This window comes from Brachyistius frenatus, unplaced genomic scaffold (assembly GCF_029030835.1).
Source record: "Brachyistius frenatus isolate BFR_SWC_R1_liver_20210118 unplaced genomic scaffold, ASM2903083v1 Contig_52, whole genome shotgun sequence".
Classification (NCBI taxonomy): domain Eukaryota; kingdom Metazoa; phylum Chordata; class Actinopteri; family Embiotocidae; genus Brachyistius; species Brachyistius frenatus.
The window spans coordinates 1,803,311-1,811,406 of record NW_027210651.1 but is presented as its reverse complement, the minus strand read 5'-3'; the positions used below and the strand labels follow the sequence as shown (position 1 = coordinate 1,811,406).

Here is an 8,096-nt window from a genome sequence, read left to right as displayed (position 1 = left end):
TGTATGAAACCCTACATGCGTTATGAACTCTTGGTGGGACTGTCGTCACCAGAAGGCCGAACACACACACATTAGAGAAGCGGGTGATAAGTGAGGCACTGGGGCGGAGAGCGAAAACACAGTTTCTTCAGCAAATCAATGGAGTGCGAGTCAGAGTGCACAAACAACTTCTCGCATTCAGAAACGTTCTCGTTTTCATGTCATACGTCCGTGCACGCTGCCTCTCTCACGCTCAAATGAGCGCACACAGACCCAGGGGTGTCCTGTTCCGCCACCACTTACCCCGACTGACGTTGAGCTCATCACTTGCTCGCGCTGGCAGCCGAAGCAGAGAAAAGCCATCAACGCGACACGGCCACTCCAGGACATCGCTGCTAATGAAGACAAGCTCCTGCAGTCTGGAGGCAAATGTGAGGGGGGGAAAAAAAACAACATTATGAGGCCCTTAAATGCAGCACAAGACACGCAATGCTGGACAGACCTGGGTTTGTGACTCACTGCATGGGTATGATGATATTTGTGGCTCAAACACGAGGGGTGGGGGGGATGTTATGAATGTTTTGAGAGGCAAATTTAATGTTGAGATGTTTTTTTGTTTGTTTGTTTGTCTGCTTGTTTTTTTTAAAGGAAAACGATTCATCATTATAATTCCTTATCTGTGTACCTGGCAATGACTAGTTAACCAGCTAGCTTTGAGGTAACGTTCAACGTGCAACAGGTAGACTCTAACTGCAAGCAGGATTTTCTTAAAACTAGCTGTGTGTAACGATACGAAGGACTGAGGCGTGGCTGTGTTGTGCTGTTCGATGCTCGGCTCTTCAACGAAAACACAAACGCCGGCTGTCGTCTCAAAGGAAATAGATTCACGTTGCAGCGTAGGAGTCAATTGCTGTGTTCCAAACAGCGTACTTGTGTACTAACTCTCACTATTTTGAGTGCATCAGTGCATTCACACTGTGAATTACAGAAACAAGCAGTTCACTACAAGTACCAGGAAGATGCACTCAAAACAGTCCAAGAAGTGTGAAACGCTGGACACTTTCCACCTTAAACGGTCGCCATCTTGGCTACGTAGAGGAAAGGGGGCTTTACTGACGTAAAGAATTTTCAAATAAAGGCGTCTCAAATAAAGCCGCAGCTGTTTCTTTTTCACTACTGCTGCTGGACAGAATAATCCATGTTTTTTTATTGAGCGTATTAAACAGGGCAGGAGAACATGCTGATTTTTGGGGTAAAATAATTCAGGCTGCAGATAGTCTGGCGGGTGATGTGTTCACATGCTGAGGTTCATTTCCAGTCAGTGCAGAACGGCAGAATGAAACAACACTAGCCTGTCAAAATTCCTGCACTGCACAAGTAAGAGTCCGAACATGTAAGAGCACTATTTGTTAGTGTACAAAGGGAAGTCTGTCATTTGAAACACAGCAAATATTTCCTCAATGCATTCTTAAAGAATCTGCATACAGGTGCAGCTTTTTATACGAAACAGAGACTTAAGAACTCTGTTCCCATTGGTCAGATATATGTAACACAACGTTTTCTGAACTATGTATCGATGATTATGAGACAGAAATCACAGTAAGCAACTCAATTCTGTAGCATATGCATTGTCATTCATTTAAGTGCTGGGTCTCTTGGCCTTTCACCTTTTAGCCAAGTTCAAATATCAAGCTTCAAAATAAACACAAAAGGAGACAGACCAAAGGAAACAGGCGTTGTGCTTATCTTCCTTTTGGCGGGTTACCACAGTCCATCGTTTGCTTATCCCTGGTTTAAACTGATGCATTTTCAATAAATGCAGCTCTTTAATCATCTATTCCAGTCAGACTCCAAGCACAGCAACCCATCATTTAAGACTGAAAACAAATAATTATGAATTAGTCTTTAGACTGGGCAGAATGATAACCATAACGTCATTCAACAAAATTCTACTTTCACACTACTTTACTATTCCGTCTGTCCTCGTGCTGACATTGCGTCCATCCATCCATCCTAATCTACTCTGCAGTAATCTCTGCCGCACTCTGTCCTACCTGAGAAAGTTTCCTTAACTGAGACAAAACAGGAGATTACAGACAAGAGCAGTGGTGACACAGAGCTGCCATCTGATGGGAGGATAGCTTTCCCACAACCACGATGTCTCCAGCGAGCCCCAGACACCTACAGCACTATCAAAACAAACTGCAGAGCCCAGGTGTGTGTGTGTGTGTGTGTGTGTGTGTGTGTGTGTGTGTGTGTGTGTGTGTGTGTGTGTGTGTGTGTGTGTGTGTGTGTGTGTGTGTGTGTGTGTGTGTGTGTTTATGAACACGAGATCCGCTATCACCTGTTGTTTCCAGAGCGAGGTGGATGTGAGCGTGCTTCTGCGTGAAGGTACCCTGCTTCTCCAAACACCGACGAGCTGTTGAAAAGACAAAAAAAAAAAAAAAAAATCCATAATCAGATTAGTAAACAACCACTACTGGGGTTAAAAAAAGAAAAAAGAAAGATAAATGATCATTTCAGTGCGCGGGGAGACAAAGGGATGGGTGGGATTTTTTTTTTTTTGTATCTGCTGTTAGATTAGTGTTCTGGTTGACTGGCAGCCACAGACAGAGCAGGCACGGGGGGCTAAAGCCAAACCACAAAACCACTTTCTCACGGTCTTCACCAGACCTCATTGTGCTCCCAGACAAATTCCTCCGATCTTTACTGTCAGCTGAGAAGTTTTGAATTTAAATTTTATTAAAGTGCAAAAAAAAAAAAACAATTAGTTTCTTAAATTAGATTTACTCTTAATGTAAACCAAACATGCTTTGTGCTCATCTTAATTTTAGAGCGCCACCACAGTCCATCGTTTGCTTATCATTGGCTAAAGTGCTGCATTTTCAATAAAAGCGGCTCTTTAATATTCTATTCCAGGCTGAATTTGAGCAACAGAAAAATCAATTTACATTTTTATTAAGTGGTGCTTGATTGAAAATGGTATGACTTCCTTTGATTCTCAGTCACAGACATTATGCAAAGGTCAGCAGCTACAACAATGGGGGGAGGGGGGGGGAGAACAAACGAGAGAGGGCTTTCATTAAGGTTAAAAACCTTCGCAAACATTTCCCTTTCTTAGAAAAAATATCAGCGGCTTTCATTAGCCGTCACACATTTGTGAAAGAGGATTAGATGCCGTGTGATGGGAAAGGGTGTGCACCTCTCATTTGTTGTATGTTCGAGCGATGGTGGAGAAAATGGCTGAATAATACATGACATGGTGTTTTAATTAGCAGGCGATGGAGGGCACTTGGTAATTAAAACAGAGTCTTGTTAGGAAAGGTCAGAGGCAGGTGCTGGGGCATAGACTCCGCTTGAAAGGAAGCAAGTGATCTGCAGGGTGAATGCCTCGACACTTCAGCGAAATGTACTTCTCATTCTGCGTCCACTCCTTCTCGTCTCTTCGTAGAGTCGGAACGCGAGATCATTCCTGCATCATTTGTTCAAATTAAGATAAAGATTTCTTTCATGAAAGGAGGTTTTGATAGTGCGATCAAAGGGTGTTCATGAAAACTAACCCTCAATGCAATTACCGTTGCTCTTTGAATAGGCTTCCAGCTCGATGGTGTGATGTTGTTCAGACCTGCCGTCTTCTCGTTTTCTCGAAATTGTCCTGTTAACCTGAGCAGCGTGCACAGAGTCGTTCATGAGAGGTACGAAATGTGCACCTGCTGCATTCAAACTCAGCTGCTAAGATGATGTTATTGCGTTTGCGTTCCCCGAAGCATATTATGAAAAAAGGCAGAATTTCAGCAATAATAAAAAGTCTCCTTATTCCTTGATAACGTTATAATAATTGCAGTATGAGATATCAGAGTGTTCCAGCATGAAGCCTTTGTCGGAGGATAACTTTGGTTTTCTTTTCTAAAGATCACCAAATCTCAAAAATTGCACACAAAAAAAAAAAAAGTTGGCACACTGCCAAATCTGTGAGGATTTATGCTAAATTCAAAAACAGTTTCTAAAGAGTCGTCTTTTATAGCAGGTTACTGAGATGATCAAGACAACGACAGGATTGACAATTAAAAGAGATGCAAAATCTTGAGTTTTAACAATGGATAAGTTGCATGTTGAGTAATGGCGCGTAATTTTTGAGAAATGACGTGAAGCCACACTCTTTGGCTCTGTGACTGGAATCACTCCCTCTATCTTCCTAATCGATATTTACTGTCCACACGTACATTTTATGCAAGCGTCTGAATTCTGATTTGAAATTTCAAGCCGGTATCACACCCAGGCGTGTAAAACACCCGGCAGGCCAACTGGAGAATATCGCGGCGGTGTCGCATGTCGCCTCGCCCAGGTATGAAGAGCAGGGCGTCTTAGGTTTGAGCAACAAAACCAGCGAGGTTAAGTTTAGAAAACAGATCATGTTTTGGTTGAACACTAATTGGCTAATCTAATATGTTAGATATGTTAAGAAATCCATCTGTGAGTTTTGTCTAACCCTATCCCCTGGTGAACTGACAGGAGTATTACACGCTTTCAGTGTGATACCAGGCTGGACATTTATAGTCTCAAATATTCCCACGATGGAGCCAAAAACGTGATTTTCAGATGCAGTGTACACTAACCTTAATCACACAATGCAACGTGTCATATTTGAAACATGGAAAAGTTAAAGTTGTGTTGCAGTACCTGTACTAATGAAAAAATGACTCTTGTTTAAATGTGGGTGTAAAGAGTACAAAATATACAAGAACGGTGAAGAGAGAAACAAACAAACAAATAAAATAATAATAAAGTAAATATAAAATTTTACGTGAATATCAACATCCAAAGGCTGTTAAAGAGACTGTTTTCAAAGCCGTGCATTTATTCACCTTTCAGATATTGTGTTGACGTGGCAGGCTGACAGTGACAGGACAAGTAAAATGGCATGTCATTTAATCACACCCTCAAATCCTTACATTATAAAGCTTTCATCACACTTCACCTCCTTTTCTCCAATCATTTACATTTCTTCTGAGCCAAACTAAAAAAAAAAAAAAAACTAAAACGAAAGGCTATTACCTTCCTTCCAACACCCAAGGGATAATAGAGACTAGATCCTACTTTTTATTTTTTTTTTTTTTAACACACATTACTTCACGTGTGCAGGTTTTAACTGAGGCTTAAATCGTGTGTATATATATATATATATGTTAGACCGTGTCATATTTGATCAACTCGCACACACCATCTGCAGTTCCTTCCTCGGCAAGCAGAGTTTGAACAAACTCACCAAACCGGCCTTTGACTGTTCTCCGCCCGCGGAGCTCAGAAGCTGCCGTGACGGTAACGCGGTCCGACACCGTGACAGCAGCCGGGGAACAAAGCTCGACACCACGACCCCTCCCCATCCTCCCGTTAATACATATTGCTCACTCTCCCTCGCACACGTACACACAAACACCACAGGGGACTCGTCAGCCACCCACACGGAGAACCTCTGCCCGGCCCTTCCAGTCTTTCTTTTTTTTTTTTTTTTTTTTTTTTCCAAGAGTTATTACCCGTTTTCCATTATATCTCTCACACGGGGCCAATAAAGCATGAATCGGGTTATGAGACGGGAACCGAGAGCCGAACGTCTCGACCTTTATGAAGCCGTCTGTTACCGTGGAGAAGCATGCGCGCACGTACGCGCAAAACTTCAATCAACCAAAAAGGCAAGAAACGGGAGAGCACGAAGACACGGCGACTGCTTCTGAGGAGAACAGATGGGGGACAGTGTGAAGGCTGGAAGAGGAGGAGGAGGAGGAGGAAGAGGAGGAGGAGGAGGAGGGAGGGAGGGAGGGAAAACAAATGAAAGGGAAATGAAATAAGATATCCTTATCTGAGGAGACAAGTGGCAAGGAGCCGGGGACAGTCGCTGTCAGCCTCGGATGTACGTCAGAGCATCCGAAGCAACCAACCCGACCGTATTTGACCAAATGTGAAAGTTGGGGTTTTTTTTTTTTTTTTTTCTGCGTGAGTCGTGACGTCACAGAGAGCAGGGTGAAGTCAAGTGTGGTCGGAGACGATGTGAACAAGTGCCACTCCGCTTCGTTTACGCACGGCGCACTGTCGCGGGGGGGGGGGGGGGTCACTCGTCTTCTGGGTGGTTTGTGTTACTTTCTTAAAATTGTTAAAAGTCTCCAGTTAGCGTGAAAGCGTTCACCCATTAAACCTTCTCACACACACGCACAACATTTTTTGTTTTTGTTTTTGCGCAGTCAAAGGGCTTTGGACGAGCTCAGTGAAAGCGCGTTAACGTGCAGATAGTTCTCGGTGAGTGAACAGAGGACAAAAACAACAAAAACAACAAAAAACAACAACAAAAAATGCCTGAGGTGTTGCCCTGAGAGAATCCATGTAAACAAAAACAAAACAAAAACTAAAATCACACTGTGCGCAGAGTGGCTGCATTTTCACAGTCTGGACAAAATTCATTCATCCAGTGCTCCTCCACTACATTTTTTTTTTTTTTTTGATGTGTGCCTTTGCTCCTGGCAAAACATTTCCACCACGGTGGTGCTTTGAAGGAAAGTACTCTGTGTAAATTGGGATGAACAAATGACTTCTGGTGCTAAACTCTGACAGAATAAAGATTTAACAGTGCATGGGAGATGGGGGGAGGGGGGCTGCATGCGTTGTTTTTTGGATGGTAAGTATATTTGTAACTTTCTTTCATTGAGTTTTAGTATCTTAATAATGGCAATTAACCCACACTTCTTTCTTTTTTTTTTTTTTTTTGTTGATGCCCTTGGGTGTCCATTCAGCGGCTAATCGGTGGCATTCCTAATGAGAAAATGAACAATATAGTCCCACGAATCCCAAAGCAGTGAAAGTTTGAACACAAACGCTGCATCATTTCTAGATCTATCACTAAAGTTATTTCTCTAAACAAGAAAATCCACAGATTTAAAAAAAAAAAAAAAAAAGATGGAATGTTTGATGTGAGGTAAAGATTAATCACTTTGAGGAGGGTTTTTTAAAAACATTTTTTTTTAGGTTTTTAACAGTCTCTGAGGGAAACATACTGCATCACCAATATGTTCTCAGTACTTGACTAGATGAGCCATTCAAATATAAAATGAAAAGACTCTTGGCTCATTTATCTCCTGATCAAAGAGCGATCTTATTTTAATCATCGAGTTTTGTAAGAGAGTTGCAAATATTTGCATTGAGTGGAAGTTTTTTTTTATGTTGCTAGCTTTTGAGGATGTTATTTAAACTGGCTTTGATTTGCAATTGCACAATGGATAGCATCTTTAGAATACCATATACTATAAAATTAAAAAAAAAAAAATCAGACAGTATTCAGCCTAAAACCAGACAGAAACTACACGTCCCTTTTATTAAATTTACAGTGATCTTCATGCATGGCTGGATCAACCTTCTGGGCTGCTACTCAACATCATTATACATGGCAGTTTCCATTATTTGCCCCGCCACCCAGGAACCAAGAACTGAAATGATTAGTTTATTGATCAGCCAGACTGAACAGAGAATTAACAGGCAAGATTATAACAAATTATTTATGACCGTAAATTTTTTTTTTTTTTTTAATGCAGTTACTAAAAATGTATACGTGTACTTGTTTCTGTGTTTTCGATCTATTCTATGAGCAACAATTTTCATTTTGGGTTTTTTTGACTGTCTGTCAAGCAACACAAGTCATTTTTTTTTATCTTTTGCACTTATTTCCTGACACTAATACATAATTCACTGAACAATCAGTGCTGCTCCAAAGTAATAACACCACTTTAACTGCGGTTTTGTTTGTGTTAATTAATTTACACGCATTTTTTTTTTTTTTTTTTAAATGAAAGGGATTAAATAAAATACAACAAATAGAAGCTACCGTAATAAATGTAATAAATCTCAAATCAGATTTTGACAGAAACAAAACAAAGAGCCACAGGACCTAATCTAAGCACGTGGCGCCATCGCGCGTTCAAGTTCCGCTACTGCAGCTGGAGGCGGTGTTTATTGTCGCTAGGCAACACGAATACAAATCAAACACGAAGTCCTGTTCGCTCCTGAAGGCGTCTCGGTATCTGCGATCATTGTTTTTGGGTCGTTTTTCTTTCTTTCTTTCTTTTTTTTTTTTT

General features: G+C 41.3%; 1 long non-coding RNA gene across 1 annotated transcript; it reads right to left on the bottom strand.

Moving 5' to 3' along the window:
* Positions 1-288: 288 nt before the first annotated feature.
* On the bottom strand, positions 289-5,475 carry LOC138624538 (uncharacterized). The gene is made up of 3 exons (XR_011311162.1): positions 5,246-5,475; positions 2,324-2,398; positions 289-398 (listed from the first exon to the last, which is right to left on the bottom strand). It is a non-coding gene; the product is annotated as an uncharacterized lncRNA (long non-coding RNA).
* Between the last annotated feature and the right edge of the window lie 2,621 nt (positions 5,476-8,096).